Raw genomic sequence first — 18,938 nt, forward strand, 5'->3', positions numbered from 1 at the left:
AAGTTGTAATAAAACTAAATAAGCCGTAAGTAGAACATAACTGTGTAAGCTGTACATATAATAGAATTCTGCATGCTATACGTCGGAAAAGAAATCAGTAAGAAACTAGAAACGAAGCCCCCGTGGGCTTCAAAAGCATCTGCTGAATGAGGAAAGTCCTAGTTCAAGTAGACCAATATATTGTCGTAAAATAGACCAACATATTGTCGTAAATACGAGAAAGAAAGATTTTAGTTGAAGTAGACCAATATATTGTCGTAAATACGACAGACAAAGATACTAATTTAAGTAGAACAATATATTGTCGTAAATACGACAGAGAAAGATCACAATTCAAGTACACCAATATATTGTCGTAAATGCGACAGAGAACGGTCCTAGTTGAAGTAGACCAATATATTTTCAGTAAGGTGGCGCTCTACAGTTTCGTATTTTGCATAGGTAAGAATTTTAAAGAAAAAGAATTTCCCCGGCTTTCCTCACTGATTATACTGGCTATTTAAAAAAAGACGTTGTATATCTTTGGTATAATTCAAAGAACCTTTAATTCCCTTTATTTTGGTATACGATTGATGGGTGTAATATGGGTTATAGAGTATACATCTTGGCCTTACTCCAGATGTGCACCTTTCAAAAAAGTGCTAGCTCCACCTGGTCATTTTCATTTCCTGAACTTCAGAGGTAAATTGTATAAAAAAGAGCCGATAACCTTTTTTAACATTTTATATTTTTGGTAATTTATTCATTACACTTTCAGAAGCTGGTATTGTCTAGTCTGGCAAAATTCATTGTCCCTATTTTAATAGTTGCTATGGATAGTGTACTTTAGACTAATTCAGGCTGATTTTTTTAGCACACGGGAGCAGTCATTTTAGTTAGCAGTGTGTTTAAATCATGTACAACTTCCAAAAGTACAATATCCAAAGAAAAAATATCATCCACATTACATTAATGTAGCATAGAGGTATGCCAACATTCTCTCCATTGTGCATGTTTTAAATGCAAACAACTTCACCTTACATATGTTAGTCTCTCAAAAGTACATAAAAACTGGTGCTCTAAACATGAGAGATAAAGATCCCAGTTCAAGTAGACCAATATATTGTCGTAAATACAAGAGAGAAAGATCCTAGTTCAAATAGACCAAGATATTGTCATAAATACGACAAGGAAGATCCTAGTTCAAGCAGGCCAAAATACTGTCAGTAAGAACGAGAGAAAGATCCTGGTTCATGTAGACCAGTATAATATCGTAAATACCAAGGAAAAAACAAAATTAATCAACATCACTTAAAGAAGTAAGCACGAGAGCTGAAATATTACGAAAATATTACCCTGACACAGAGCGATCAATGCAAAAAATAATGGAATAAGCCTGTACGGAAATTACGACAGTAATTTAACTGAAGTTACTTCGACCGCAGTGGAACTCATTAGAATTTTGAAGCAACTGACAAAAAGAGTTGACATTTACTCAGTAAATAATTTTCCTCATTATTATTTCCGTAAAGTCACAAAAATAGCATAAATAATATTTACTATTACAAAATTTTCGTGTGGAAAGAAATAAGTAAATAATCAGGTGGCTATATTTAAAATTTTCTGTTTTCATTTTTTTGTGTCAGTAAGTTCGGATTTGGAGTTAAGAGACAGGTGCTAAATTCAGACATTTGACATTTAACAGTGACGGAATTGCACAATTTTACCTGAACATGAGGTTGTTCCTGAAGTTTTATATTAGCCACTTGACGTGGAAAACATTCGGCAGTATGTAAAATAGATCGAGGCACTATTCTATAATACAGCGCCCGATTACAAGAAAATCGATATCAATAAGGGAGCTAATTGAGGTTAATGATTCTATCGTACATACATATTGAGTTCAACGATATAAACCTTTTCATCAGAGACATAATAAGGAGACATAATATATTAATCTTGGAGCTGCCAGATGAAATTACATGGCGGTGTAAACAGACTGCAGAAAATGTCAGACGAAATTTGTCATTATAACGTTGCCATTTTAAAATCTTAGTCCAAATGTCAGACACTATATGACGTAACATTGTACCGATTGAACCTGAACGAACCTTTCAGTATTTTGTTAATTCTGAGCGAAGGTTTCAATTTAAAAAAATAAAATAAAAAAAACACAAATCAACACCTGAAATAAAATGTGAATTTTAAGACAGGGGAAAGCTCAGACTAACCATCGACCAGCATATTTGTCTAAATGTGATTAAACTATGCGCTATGTTTTTGATGTTTAATGATTTGTTTATTGCCCAGGTGTATATCACCGACGAGAATCATACATTACAAGTTTGTAAAATGTGTCATTCACCTTGATTACAGGTTTGCCATATTAGCTATGATAAGACTTCATGCTTCGATACATGTAAGTTTTGAAAGCATTTGTTTTTGGTAAATGATGCGAACTAAATATGGCAAATGAAGTGTGAGAACTCACCCCACCCCCATCTGACTGAATTTATGAGAGATCATCTATTTATTTTAATATTATTTATTTATCAAAGTTACGTGATAAGGATGCGTTTCGTATTACTATACATTCACTCACAGATCTAAATTATATGCATGCATAAACTTCTACGTCCTGAAGATTAAATTACACCTTGTTACCATGATCTGATTTTCGGCATTCCCGGCTTTCATCACTTACCATTCAACTGAAATGTAGGTCAACGAAACTTGAAACAGGTTCATTTCTTTTGTGAGAATTTGAATTTATTAAGAGAAAAGACATCAGGATAAGTAAAGTCTGACAAAAGCATTATAACTTTACTATGTAGGAAAGTGTCGTTATTGGTTGCCAGTTGTGTGTGATATTTCTGAAAATTTGACTTTCGTTATACTGTTAGTCGACATCAAAACACACTACACAGCGCCGTTATTTAGGCAGTAAGACCCATCACCCACCCCCACCCCCCGAACAAAAATATCGGGTGATGTGTCTTACGTTGTAGGACTACCATTTGTCTAGCAAACAAACATTATTAACCTACAAGGAAGAACTTGTTAAAGATGACAACTACTGAATAGGTTTTCACTGGATTATTCAAAGTTTGTATTCATCCCACTCGTAAGTCCTGTTCATCTTTGAAAACATAATGTCATTATTTAACAAATAAATGACAGTTCGTAACTACTTCGTGATGACATAAACGATCTTGAGTGGTGTATATTTATCCCCCACTGAGTTCTGTTACGTCCTTAATCTGCCGTATTTTTGTGCCCTGGATGAAGAATAATTACTGATAGCCTTTGCCGAAAAACGTACACAAACGGAAGGTTAAGTGACTGGTGTACAATTCTGAAACCTGTTTTAATGCTGAACCATTACGAATATGCACAAAACGACCCGTCGGCGATGGAGTGAGTACATTTGCATGTGTATTTCTTTGTTCTGCTAATACTGATTTTGTACTCGTAACACACACACACACACACACACACACACACACACACGCACACACACACACGCACACACACACACATCATCATCATCATCATCATCAATGATTCGTTTTGAATATAGGGTTCCTTGTTTATCATGTGGAGATAATGAAAATAAAACAAAGTAAAATAAATAAACCCGTCAGATGCGGAACGTCAACACTTCAAATAAATATGCTTATTATACAACCAAAATTTTAGAACCATTCTAAGTACCAGATAGCGGTGGAATTATATTCAAATACCAAGGTACATCAAGAAGGAGCAGAATGGATAGCCGATGCATTAGAAGAAGAAAGAACTCTTGCTAAAATTACCTCCTCAACTGACGTTTAAGAACAGAGAGAGGGTACTGTGGCTAACCGGAAACACGTGCTTAAGTTCTTAGAACAGGAAGTGATTTTGATAGGGACGATTCGAAATAACACCAACTCGCACTCTCAAGTTAAATCTTGAAATAAATGTGCATGTTTGGGTTGATCATTAACACATTTTCGTAATCAGTCAATGATATTGTATCAGAAAAGAGTAAATCTGTAGATGACACCAATTATATAATGTTTACGAAAGGGAGAGAACAAAAACCGAATTGAACTGAGAGCAGACCTCCATCAAAGTGAAATCGTAATAAAATCTATTTAAGCGTCTTTCTGGCCAATGCAACTGAATGTAGAATACCAACTTTGAGAAGGACGTTTTGTGTATGGCGTGGATGAGAGGGAGCAATAATTTGGGAATAGCAGACTTGACAAATATTATCTCCTCCGATGAAGAGTATCACGTTCTTGACTTTTCCTCCATTGTTTAATACGTTGCTATCCCGTCAGCCTCTCACGTATTGATGTAGTGTTTGACACATGACCAAAAACCTAATCACCACGTAGTCAATATGACGCAATACCTTAAGCTATATACTGGGTATTGTTGTTGTTGATGTTGTTGTTGTTGTTGTAGGGTTTAACACCATTTTCAACAGAAGATATGCTATACATGGCGGCCAGTATAAATGGTGGAGGAAGAACCCTGGAAAACCTCAGACAGAACCACCGACCCACGAGAAGCTACTGGCAAGCTTTCTCACGTACTAACATTGGCAGAGCCCGAGACTCGAACCCACGCTGACATAGGTGAGATGGTTAGTGATCCGTAACGGCGAGCGCTTTAGACCACTCGGCCACTCGAAGTCTCACTGGGTTTTGAATACACATTCGCAAAACAGTATAATTATCTTTTATACAGAAATATATTGGACCGATTTAAAATTTCAATTGCAATGCAAACATTTACTGAGAAACATGAAACATATAATAAAAAACGGTAATTGATCAAACAAATATTTCATGTTGCATTTTGCAAGATTCATGCGAAACTCAATGACGAGTAAAAGAAAAATGGGTTACTCGGCCCGCATCTGCCGTCATCGCCATGCAATAAAAAATCCCCAGGAAATAAGGAAAAATGAGTTTTGACTAAGATGAAATAAAGTTATAATGAGAAAAAAGCGTGCCATTTCACAAGGGAAAGAAAAGTAAACGTATATCAGTCAGGAAGAATGATTTAAGAGCAAGTGAACTGCACGAAGGTCTTATGATCTTTTTGACGTGATTCACAATATAGCACAATAAACAAACTTTTAGGAACATTGTTTGTCAGTTATGAAATGCAGTATTTATTTTAAAACTTATTCGAGTGGGTTGTAATAAGTTCAGCAAGGTCACAACTAGATAACGTGACTTGCAAGCGGGCCGTAATTCCCATGACAACTAGCAATACATCCCTGATAAACCAAAATGGCGGACAACAAAGGCCTTAAAAGTTAACGCGCTGAGTAAAAAAAATATTATGTCTTTTAATATCAGTGGAAATTATCATCTAAAAGAAGGCTAGAGTTTCTGCATATCCATCAAAGGCGGCTAAGATATTCGAAACGTTATCTAACGATGAAATTTGGCAAAAGAAATTATCATCTAAACGAAGGCTAGAATTACTGCATATCCATCAAAGGCGGCTAATAGATTCTCAACGTTATCTAACGATAAAAATTTGACGAAAAGAACTGGTGTCAGGCCCAAAATATTTCACGAGGTAAAATTTTCATTACACGTTAGATTAACGGGAAGTGTGAGATATTATTGAATCCCATATACCTTTCGGATCAAGTTATATGGGGCTTGAGATCGTTATAACATTTCATACAACCCAGTGAAATACAATGTAACTAATAATATAACGTTATAATCTCGACAATATTAATACTGTCACAAGGAATGAAGTCAAAACCCATCTGCTTGATGTAACGAAACGGCAAATGAATATAGTTTTGTCCGTTCTTTTCCACACAAGAATATATATAATTCCTTGATACAGATGCATCATTGGTAGGCCGAGACTAACCAATTCCTCTAGATGGATTGCTTACCATTCATAGGATAACGCTGCCACAAAGTGGTCATATGCCATCTGGAGAAATACGCTTTAATAACCATATCACACTCAATTTAGGATGTAGTATTTGTTGCCATCTTTCCTCTACAGTGTGCAGATTTTTCCCAAGACGTTGGAGACCAACAAAAAAAACAACAACTCAGGAATTCTTTACTTGTAGTGATGGAGCTCAGGCCTGACAATGTCACAAGGTAACGAGACAGACGTGACATACTGTCGATAACTTCACACTGAAGTCAATCAAGCTTAGCTCAGGCCTGACGATGTCACAAGGTAGTACGAGGCAGACGTCACATACTGTCGATAACTTCACACTGAAGTCAATCAAACTTAGCTAAGGCCTGACAATGTCACAAGGTAGTACGAGACAGACGTCACATACTGTCGATAACTTCACACTGAAGTCGATCAAACTTAGCTCAGGCCTGACAATGGCACAAGGTAGTACGAGACAGACGTCACATACTGTCCATAACTTCACACTGAAGTCAATCAAACTTAGCTCAGGCCTGACAGTGTCACAAGGTAGTAGGAGACAGACGTCACATACTGTCGAGAACTTCACACTGAAGTCAATCAAACTTCAGAATTTATCACTTCTATTTAGACATTATGATATTGCAGATTATATCTAAAATTTGCTTACTTCCGAAATTGGAGAACTTGACAACGTGAAAAACTACGCATCGTTGAAACTAAAAACTTTAACAACCAAAGTGCTCGAGTAAGCACGGACTATTTTATGTTTTGCAAAAGCACATGGTAACAAATTTTGTACGAATTTTACTTACTTATATTACATTCAAGAAATATATTTGACTGACCTTAACAAATCATCAAAACGAAAAAAAGTAATGGGGCCAAGTGTTAGAACTATTTTATTACCCTTAACATAAAGACGTGTCCTCATAATCGGTCTGCTAGGTATAATGTCCAGGACTGGATAGTAAATCGCCCTGAGGCCCTTACTTAAATGTATCTCGTTCAAAGTGTGAAGATAACCTAGGCCGCCATACATAGTCTGGTTATTTTCCCTCGTTCTAAACTGGATTTGAATCTGATAAGTGAAATATGATAGGTTGCCATCAACGCGCTCGTGTATTAATGTCCGGAGTTGAGTGACCACGGTTTAGATGACACAGAGGTCAAAACAGATATAGTCTGGAAGAGCATGAGGTGTGAGGAAAGTGTTAGCTAAGATGACGATCGGAACATTGCCTGGCCTTCTTCTATAGGTCGTGTGTTATTTCACAACTTGACGGAAATGGCCGAGTGATGTTCCGATTGCTGGGGTAGCTGTCAGTCGGAACATCTTCGAGTCTTTTCGATGCGAGTCGAGTTATTCGACTGTTGAAAGAGAGGCTCAAGTGCAAGGTTCTGGAGGAAAAAAAATCAAATGGCGAGCTATTTGAAGACCTGGTCCTTCTTTAATGAAAACAACACTCGAAGCCGTTTCAATTAACATGAAATATCAGCACTTTTGTGAATCTAATTTCTGCAACGTTCTTAGGAAAACAAAAAATGAACAAATCCGAGTTTAAATTTATGCATTAATGTTGCGTTCTTTGATGACGTGTCATCAGGTTTTAGTGAATTAGTGAAGTTGTTATGATGTAATAACATGCACGGGCTTGAGGGTAGTTCAAAATGGCCACTCTTTACATCCAGGGTCTTGTTCATGTCTCGCCATGCCCAAGTTGTATCAGCATGCACAATTTGCAAATGAAAGCGTTGGGAAAGTAAAACAAACCCTTCGCGGTAGCGGTTTTGTTCGTTTTAAAAGCACACATTTTGATTTCATCTACTCAGACAAGAAAATGAATTTAACCTCAAAATGATGCTAGTCTAGTACACTGTAAATTTATCTTGTGACATTGTTCCAGCCTAATATGAATTTCAGTTTTGGTTACCTTAAAGGTATGACTCAGTATGCTTTGTTTTCATTATTGATTTATCATTAGTCAACGTTCACAGATCCGTTTAAAGCCCCAAAATTTTGGGCGCCATGTTTTCCATTTAATTTCGTTTCGTTTACTTTTTCACCCACACTAGTCTTACTCTAGCATGAAACAAAGATGGCCTAGGCCATTTCAACGAGGTGACTGTATGTGTGTGTGTGTGTGTGTGTGTGTGTTTATAGAGTACGTGCACAAAAGCTAAACAAGACCAACATATGTCAGCAAATAAAGGCAAATCAAACGAAGTTCAAACTTTCGTCTACAGAAAGACAGTGATACATTAGGAAGTAAATACACATTGTTTTCAAACATTATTAACAAAGTTGTATATCACATAAATTAACGCAATTTTGGTCTAATAAAGACATTTGTCAATCATTAATTATTGAAATGTTTAAGGAAAAATATGAAGAAGGCAAATAAAATGGTGCTGGTCTAGATGTTTGGAATACACTTGCCACAATAAAATGTTTAGAATGAGAAGAGAATGAAATTGTCAATCTATGGTTGTACATGAAGACAGTAACTATTAACTCATCCGGTAAAGTTTGTTGTCCGACGTTTCACTTTCAACATAGATCAGTATACGGGTTACCGTAAATTGATATCAAAGAAAAACATTTCTTACGATCATCCATACGGACAGAAATTTTCAGTAAGTGCAAGACACTGTTATCCAAATTTTAATATGTACTATATCAATCCCTTATCTGAAGTTACCAACAACCTTACTACAATATGCAGTATATAAACCCCTGAGATGACATCACCAACAACCTTACTACAATATGCAGTATATAAACCCCTGAGATGACATCACCAACAACCTTACTACAATAGGCAGATTATAAACCCCTGAGCTGACATATCCAACAACCTTACTACAATATGCAGTATATAAACCCCTGAGATGACATCACCAACAACCTTACTACAATATGCAGTATATAAACCCATGAGCTGACATCACCAACAACCTTACTACAATATGCAGTATATAAACCCCTGAGCTGACATATCCAACAACCTTACTACAATATGCAGTATATAAACCCCTGAGATGACATCACCAACAACCTTACTACAATATCCAGTATATAAACACCTGAGATGACATCATCAACAACCTTACTACAATATGCAGTATATAAACCCCTGAGATGAAATCACCAACAACCTTACTACAATATCCAGTATATAAACCCATGAGCTGACATCACCAACAACCTTACTACAATATGCAGTATATAAACCCCTGAGATGACATCACCAACAACCTTACTACAATATGCAGTATATAAACCCATGAGCTGACATCACCAACAACCTTACTACAATATGCAGTATATAAACCCCTGAGATGACATCACCAACAACCTTACTACAATATCCAGTATATAAACCCCTGAGATGACATCATCAACAACCTTACTACAATATGCAGTATATAAATCCCTGAGATGAAATCACCAACAACCTTTACTACAATATGCAGTATATAAACCCCTGAGATGAAATCACCAACAACCTTACTACAATATGCAGTATATAAACCCCTGAGCTGACATCACCAACAACCTTACTACAATATGCAGTATATAAACCCCTGAGCTGACATATCCAACAACCTTACTACAATATGCAGTATATAAACCCCTGAGATGACATCACCAACAACCTTACTACAATACGCAGTATATAAACCCATGAGGCTGACATCACCAACAACCTTACTACAATATGCAGTATATAAACCCCTGAGATGACATCACCAACAACCTTACTACAATATCCAGTATATAAACACCTGAGATGACATCATCAACAACCTTACTACAATATGCAGTATATAAATCCCTGAGATGAAATCACCAACAACCTTACTACAATATGCAGTATATAAACCCCTGAGATGAAATCACCAACAACCTTACTACAATATGCAGTATATAAACCCCTGAGCTGACATCACCAACAACCTTACTACAATATGCAGTATATAAACCCCTGAGATGAAATCACCAACAACCTTACTACAATATGCAGCATATAAACCCCTCAGATGTAATTGCCAACATCAAGTTACCAACAAACCTGCCACAAATGTCAATGGTCAGGACCGCTCCGGTGGCCTGGTGGTTAGAGCGTCCGCATCGGATGCGGGAGGTGGTGGGTTCGATCCCCGGCCGAATCATAACAAAGACTTATAAAAATGGTACTGACATCTGCCTCGCTTGGCACTCAGCATTAAGAGTTTATAGTGTTAGGACGGGTCAGCCTGTTGTCAGGATAATGCGACTAGGTGGGACATCATGCTATATGTCTGCGACATTATGCCCCAGTGCTACACATCACTAAAACTGTCATAGAGGGACATAGAAAATTCAAATCATCTATGACTTAACACAAACGAATATGTAGAAATTTGCACCAACTACTGCGTAATATAGAAACGGACATTGTGTAACACAAATATATGGCAACTCCATCATCACTGTTCTTAATCAACAGACAGTGCCAAACTACCATGTTTAGTTTTATTTATAAATATTATGGGCTATTCCCCACCCCTACTCGGTAATAGATAAGTACCTCTTTCGAGATTGATCACGAAGTAAAATTTGTCATAAATAACATTTGAAGCTACCTCAGTAAGTGATTCAAAGTATGGAATAAGTTAACGGTTATCTATGCATAATGACCAGAACAAGAGCCCCCTGAGGGTACTCACGCCCTACTGCACTAAAATAATTTCCACGAATTCAAGATCAGACCATATCTTCCCTTTAACTGTAGAGTGTTGAAACCACCTCTGATAGTCTTCAGCGATAACAAGATTAAGCTGTAGTGGACTGTCAGACTGGCCTGCTGCTTTTCATTTAGGACCATGTTGACAGCAAGTTTTTCAAGAAGGCTGTCCTGTCAGCAATTCTGTATTCAAATAGGCGCCTATTAAACCCAAGATAATATTGTAAGAAGTCTTTTAGAGAAAACCATGTCTATAGGAAGATTTATTCAGGAGATTTCTTGCATAACGTTTCATGGCAATCCTCAAAGTAGTTTAGGAGGATCAGCCATAACAAACTGGTGCTAACGGACAGACGGACGGATGACAGACAACAGACAAATGACCACCCTATAAACTCTCCTGGTCTATGACCAGTAGAACAAAAACTGTGACATGTAAAACTTCACAACACTAATTGATGGCTTAACAAAATTGCACATACCCCATTGTCTTCTATTCTGTGAGATTTAATAAATGTAATCATGTTTTCCAAGAAGAAAAAATGTTCATATTTAAGATATAAAAAAGACTGTGTTTTAAGTATATTATATAATTTATTCCTGCATCGACAGTGCCATTTTTTTGCAGCTTATCCAGCTAGTTGCAGTTGTTAGTTTCAGTTTGTCTTTAACATTGTGAATCAAACGGAGTCAATTGTCAATGAAACGGAGTCAATTGTCAATGAAACGGAGTCAATTGTGAATCAAACGGAAAAATTCTGGGCTGCGACAATATACAGACAAGGACATCTCCTCATATAGCTAATTTTAAATGTAAAACTCCCATAAAAGTGTTTTATGTTGCACTGGTTTTAAAATTACGAAAGGCAGGTCGTTTTTTAACATTAAATTATTTCATCTGATTTTTGTGATTTTGTTTTACAATGGGGAAAGAGTCCTAGTGTCAGAGATGAGAAACAGGGACGGTCGGTCCAGAGGGAAACATTTTGTTTGGCCTGATATCCTAACTATTATCGCGATTAACTCGTAATGATATCCGCCAAATTGGGTATACTAGAAAGTTTGACAATTTTGTCCCTTGGGTCGGTGATTCGTCCGTGGGTATTCTCAAGTTCTTCCTCCACCCGATATACTAGCCACACTATATAGCCTATCATATGCTAGAAAATGGCGTCAAATCCACATAAAACAAACATCATGATATCTAAATTTTTCCGATATATATATTGAAAAAATGTGTATGTCTGTGAATATACTAATGTTGCATGGTGCATTTGTATTAGGACCATATAAAGATTAACTTTTAGTGCTAAAATATGTTAATTGTCTTAAATTATTATTATTATTATTATTATTATTATTATTATTATTATTATTATTATTATTATTTCTAAAACACTGAAGTATTGCATTTCACCGTTCACCCCATACAAACTTTAACTGTTAGGTTGAACGTTGCTAATTAGTAACATTAAGGCCTTCGATAAACTAATCTGTTATCATAAAAACAGTGAACTCAGTGACAAACGTTAACTGTTTGTTCAATTCCGACCTCAGATAATTAAATTTAATGAGAAATAATTTACACGTTAACATTGTCAACATTTACCACAATACAACAACAACACGTACCTGAAAATCGCTTTGATCTCGACTTTTTTCATTGATCCGTATAGATAAAGCGCTTCAATGAATGGAGAGATCATATCTCCAAATATTGCCTATATCCTTAACTGTATAATTAAAAGTGTAATTTCTTGTGGAGCGATAGTGTCATATTTAATTTGATGTTCTCTAGTGTGTCTAATAACTGTAGCTACAGGTCGCTTTCTGCAATGGAACCGAGTGAAACTCTCTCATCGAACATGATCGCTTATGGCATTGCACAAACATTTCCACCTGCCTTTTATAATCTCGTCAGAATCTCACGAGATATATTCAAAATATATGTAAATTATTTTCAAAATATAGTACCAGTGCAAGAGTATTTTGCGGCCTAGGCGAACCTTCCATCTTGCCCCCCCCCCCCCCCATTCACCTCATCACTTGTTATAAACTCTTTATTAGTATTAATACACGTTCGGCTTGATAATTTATTAATTTCATTAATTAGTCTATATATCTAATGATTTTAAATGAATAACCTGACAGTGTACTTCGTGTTTCGCTACCCCATCCCCACCCCCAACAAATCTTGGCACCTTAGGTGGACGTCTAGTTTGTCTATTGGTTAAACCGGCTCTGTCAAAACATAGTGTTCCTAAACCATACTCAATGAAGAAAGAGACACCTGTGAATTTTATATTATTTATTCAGCTTGACCTTAATTAGAGAGCTGCGCGAGTAAGAGGGACAATTACAATGGGGGAATTTCTGTTAGAACTGAACGCAAATAAAGTTGAGATCTTAGCTAAAGCGTTTGAAATTTGAGTCAATAATTGTTCCGACAAATTTCAACTTGCCTGTACTAACATCTCGCATCAAATAATTTTATTAAACTTTTTGAAAACGAAATAGCTAAATCTGTTACAAATTCACTCATCAGTTGTTGCCAAGCTGTAATTGTAATTGCCAAGTTGTAAGAACTGTTCCCTTAAAGTCTCTAACAAAGTAATTTACATCGTAAATCTTCACGTTTTTGAAGTAATAATGACAAAGTGACCAAGCTTGCTCTATAGATCCAATTTTCTCTGTCAAAGAAAATGACCTTTTTTTTGTCGTTTGGCTATTTTTACTTACTCGCCATTTCAAAGATAGAGTGGGATGTATACGAATCACGTGATCATCACAAGCCATACAAACCTCCCTACTCTGTAAATGGTTCATCTGCAAGATGAATTGTAATGACCCGTATGATTCATGACACAAGATCGTCCTATGACTTTTAAGTTATTCAAATACTCGTTTAAACAATCATTTCTTGATGATCTAAATATAAGTCCATGGAATAAAATCAAAATGTGTGACGATGTGTGACGATGAAGATAAGACGCTGGTACCGTCCCCAAGTCCAATTGGTTAACGACTGAAATCTTGGATGCCATGAAAACGCAAGGCCAATTCAAGGCTGCCGGAAATCAAGCACAATAGAAAGTATGGATATATCAAATATCCGGTATAATTAAACAAGGATGTCAAATATCCGGTATAATTAAAGTTTGAAACTCTAATTTTCAATGCCAGAAAAGAAAAAGGTCTCAGTTAATAGATTCTAATTTGGAAGGTTTTCAGTTAACTCGTGTATGTTTGTATGTATGTGGCATTTAACGACATCTCAGCCCAATAGTGACTAAATAGTGTCAACAATAAGTCCGACAAAAACCCAGAAGACATCTTGAGTGACCGAGTACTGAAGTCAGAACGATAGATGTCTTGATGCGACGATACAAAAAAATCATACGTGATGTTCAGGTTATACACGTTTTCACATTATGTTACCAACATAATTGGTAAGCCATAGACATCTTCCGCCTAAAAAAGAAACAAATAAAACGCTAGCAAAGTTCGTACCTTTCCGAACATGACTGATTGGCACCACACTCTGTCCAAGAAATGGACATTGATAGCATAATAAAATATGTATTTTCCAAGACAGTGTTTCCTCTACATAGTGTGGTCTAAAGAGCATTTACTTGTGTTGTTAGAACATGCTTGAATATAGTGTGCTATCTGACATTTATGTACCATCCATTATGCAAAAATGACAGCAATTTCGGAATTTGCTTTATTGTCGATATTCTGTCTGACCACAAGAGTCACAGAAGGATCACCGAACAATTCTAGACATTCTTTTTACACTGCGTGGGAAGCTTTTCATCAGGCTTTCAACATACAACCCGCACCCATACCCCCTCTCTCTCTTCTAATGCTCACTTGCAGCGATACTCAGCGACGTTCCTAGACTGCACATACAAAGGAAATCAAATCATTTTAGTTAACTGTCCATATTCAGCAACATTAAATGAAAAGAGACATCCAGATCTGGTTAATTTTCAAGCTATCATACGTATCCATTACTGATGGAAATTTGCCCTAGAGTAATATTTTAACCCCAGACATCACAGCTTGATCAAAGTACTCATTCAATGCAGGGTAACGGGCGAACATTAAAAATCACATAGCGGCTACATGCCTTGTAGATCGAGTTATACCAGTATTAATTTACAATGGAGAACATACCTTTAGTAGCGTGCAATATCCTTCAAGGAACCGAGGGTAAGTTATGATCCTTCTTCAAGGGTTCTTATGTCTGGATAAATCCCTGTTTCACAACGTATTCAAACCATTTCATAATTCCATGTAGCTGATGTACGAATATGAAAAGCACAGTAAATAGACGTAAAACGTGGGAAAGAATAGACAGCATGGATTCCCAAAATTCCTAAATCCCATGGTTCCGATAAGGATTGTTAAATCATTTTAAAACATTGCATGTATATCGTCCCAAATATGAGAGGTAGTGAGTCATGGTTCTTTTAAAATTCAAGTACCAACCTTCGTTATGAATTCTCTCTTTATTCCACGAGGGAGGTACAAATAACTGCTTTCCGTTGTGTGCCGTTCGTTATAACAGGCACCTTTTTGCAGGTATTGACGTGCGTCATAGGTGTATCGTAGTAGCTCTCAGGCTATCTCTTCTTAAATCTGGCTAACGCTTTATATTGCCGCTGTACTTATAAGCGAATCGTTTGTTTAAGTATCGGAGTCGTTGATCAAGGAAGGTGTTATGGAGATCGCGCTACGCTGTTAGTCCGATGTACTCCGTATTTCCATGAACGGTGAAATTCCAAGCGTTATTCGTTTGAACTCGAGATCCAAAAGTGAAGACATTCAAAAGCTGATGAGGCTATAACAACCACTCAACCAGAGACATTGCAATGGAACGGGGACTGATTTATGACACGGCGACGCAAGTCTTACCAATTTTAAGCTGCGTTTTATCGCTCCGTTTTAATTAAATTCGATGAAATATAACCTTTTATGGTAGAATGACAAGTCTAAGAATAAACTTCCCCAATCATCGTGGCATGTTAAAGTTGGGAAAAATACAAACAGGTGACGATGAAATTATTCGGACCATTATGTGACCTACAAGTGCTAATAAATTTAAATGTACGTCTTTGGGTGCCAACTAAATAACTGCAATATATCATCCGGGACAAATTACTTGGGTGACATATTTGCTCATTCATGAGGAATACAGAAATCGTAGGATGGAAAAGCGTTTGTCTTTATCTACTGATATCTGATTCACAGGTAATAACATGAAACTGTCAAAGCACCCGATACACGGCTTTAAAGTAACTTTAAGTCATTACTTGGTATGATGCAGACATACGAAGGAAAAAAAATCAATGCATTATATTATTAATTAATTAATTAATTAATTAATTAATTAATTAATTAATTAATTAATTATAATAATAGCAAAATAATAATAATAATAATAATAATAATAATAATAATAAATAATTAATAATTAGTAATAGTGATAACATTTAAATAACCTCTCTTGATGACAAAACAATGAAACCGTGAATTTTGTTCCCTCAGCAAAACAAGTTTAACAAACTGGAGCTGTTGTTTCTAACGACACCCTGGAGTTCTTGCTGCTGTAGAGGAGACGATGTTAAACTCGAGTACATTCCTTGCTGATGTGGGGAGACGATGTTAAACTCGAGTACATTCATTGCTGCTGTGGGGGAGACGATGTTAAACTCGAGTACATTCCTTACTGCTGTGGAGACGACGATGTTAAACTAGAGTACATTCATTGCTGCTGTGGGGAAGACGATGTTAAACTCGAGTACATTCCTTGCTGCTGTGGAGGGAGACGATGTTAAACTCGAGTACAATCAATAAGATGATTTTTGGCCTTCTCCTTCAAATTTAGAAAAATTACAAGCATACGCCTGTAAATGTAACAGGTATTAATTCGAGTCCTGGTTAGGGAGGTATGAAATACAAGTGTACGCCTGTGAATGTAACTGGTATAAATTCGAGTCGAGATGAACATATATGATTTTCTATTAAAATTCACAGTAAAAAGCGGGATGTATTTATTATTAACATTGTATGTTCACATGTCTGTGCGTCTGTCAACCCTTAAATGCTGGCAGCAGGTGCTTCGCAGAATGTACGTTATTCATGCTTGTGTGTACGTTACAAGAAAAAATGGGTAACTGGCAATAACAGTCTGTCAGAAGAAAGTTGCAGTAGTTGACAAAAGTCAACCTGATAGTTACAAAAGACTGAGGCAGTATCCCAGATTTAAGAATGATAAATTACATTTGGCTAGTATATACTAGAACAGAGCGTCTGAGCTGTGTACCAGACTGCACTTTATATATATAAGCACATGATACATACATTATACATACATCTGTTCATAGATATGCCATCACTTCCATGTCTAAACATGTGGTTACCTTAGAAATTACTGTTGATTAGCAGGCCATCACTTCCATGTCTAAACACGTGGCTACCTCAGAAATTACTGTTGATTAGCATGCCATCACTGCCATGTCTAAACACGTGGTTACCTCAGAAATTACCGTTGATTAGCATGCCATCACTGCCATGTCTAAACACGTAGTTACCTCAGAAATTACTGTTGATTAGCATGCCATCACTGCCATGTCTAAACACGTAGTTACCTCAGAAATTACTGTTGATAAGCATGCCATCACTGCCATGTCTAAACACGTGGTTACCTCAGAAATTACTGTTGATTAGCATGCCATCACTGCCATGTCTAAACACGTAGTTACCTCAGAAATTACCGTTGATTAGCATGCCATCACTGCCATATCTAAACACGTAGTTACCTCAGAAATTACTGCTGATTAGCATGCCATCACTGCCATGTCTAAACACGTAGTTACCTCAGAAATTACCGTTGATTAGCATGCCATCACTGCCATGTCTAAACACGTAGTTACCTCAGAAATTACTGTTGATTAGCATGCCATCACTGCCATGTCTAAACACGTAGTTACCTCAGAAATTACCGTTGATTAGCATGCCATCACTGCCATGTCTAAACACGTAGTCACCTCAGTAATTACTGTTGATTAGCATGCCCTCACTTCCATGTTTAAACACGTGGTTACCTCAGAAATTACTGCTGATTAGCATGCACTCACTTCCATGTCTAAGCACGTGGTTACCTCAGAAAATACTGTTGATTAGCATGCCATCACTTCCATGTCTAAACACGTGATTACCTCAGAAATTACTGTTGATTAGCATGCCATCACTGCCATGTCTAAACACGTGGTTACCTCAGAAATTACCGTTGATTAGCATGTCATCACTGCCATGTCTAAACACGTAGTTACCTCAGTAATTACAGTTGATTAGCATGCCCTCACTTCCATGTCTAAGCACGTGGTTACCTCAGAAATTACTGTTGATTAGCATGCCCTCACTTCCATGTCTAAACACATGGTTACCTCAGAAATTACAGTTGATTAGCATGCCATCACTTCCATGACTAAACATGGGGTTACCTCAAAAAGTATACACAAAATTTCTCAAAGTACTTTACTACCTTTAAATTACTGAATCTGGATAGAAATAATCATCCCGACAACATCATCGTGAGGAAAGATCCGTTTGCCTACGGAAGACAAAAATTATAACGCACTAATTGGATTTAAAAAATCTTACCTTCAAATCGGGCGGAAACTAACCAAGAAATATCACGAGATAAGGCGAAACAGAAACTATGACTAACATTTTAAAATATAAAATCACAGGTGTTAAAATTATTTACCAATAGAACTGTACCTATATTATCGTGCAACGATATACGAGTCGATGAATATTAAGTATTTACCTCTGCTGAGTAACTTTATAAATAGTTTATCGATGGGGACTTTTGCAGGTGTGAACACAAAATGGCAACATAGATAAATTTAAAGACTGCATGAATATTCATGAGTAGTGATAAGTGACATTTGAATTTCAGTGGACTGAAGTTACATCTTGCCCTGGAGATACCTGTAAAACTAAGGACATATTGGTGTTGGAGATACTTGTAAAGCTTAAAACATGTTGGTGTTGGAGATACTTGTAAAGCTTAGGATATACTGGTGAATATTCTGATTGATTTAACAGATTTCTTTATATGTTTAAAGCGTTTAACTACTAAATAATCTTGTAATTTTATAGCGCTCTACTGATAAAAAGCGTTGTAAGTTTAAAGCATTTTACGGCTAAGAGACGCCGAAAGTTTAAAGCATTTTACCGCTAAAAACGCTGAAAATTTAAAACGTTTTACTGCTAAAAACGCTGAAAGTTTAAAAC

General features: G+C 36.5%; 1 protein-coding gene across 2 annotated transcripts in view; it reads right to left on the minus strand.

Moving 5' to 3' along the window:
- LOC149792453 (ras association domain-containing protein 9-like) overlaps window positions 1–18,938 on the minus strand; it is a 107,642-nt gene that overhangs the window by 33,485 nt on the left and 55,219 nt on the right. Inside the window, exon 1 of one of the 2 annotated variants that reach the window (XM_089971036.1) lies at window positions 14,808–15,632. The exons of the other annotated variant lie outside the window; for it this stretch is intronic. The gene's annotated coding sequence lies outside the window, so the exon portion shown is untranslated. Of the gene's footprint in view, window positions 1–14,807; window positions 15,633–18,938 lie in introns of those variants that run through there. 2 annotated transcript variants of the gene reach the window in all.

This window comes from Sinohyriopsis cumingii, chromosome 9 (assembly GCF_028554795.1).
Source record: "Sinohyriopsis cumingii isolate HCF-2022 chromosome 9, ASM2855479v2, whole genome shotgun sequence".
Lineage (NCBI taxonomy): Eukaryota > Metazoa > Mollusca > Bivalvia > Unionida > Unionidae > Sinohyriopsis > Sinohyriopsis cumingii.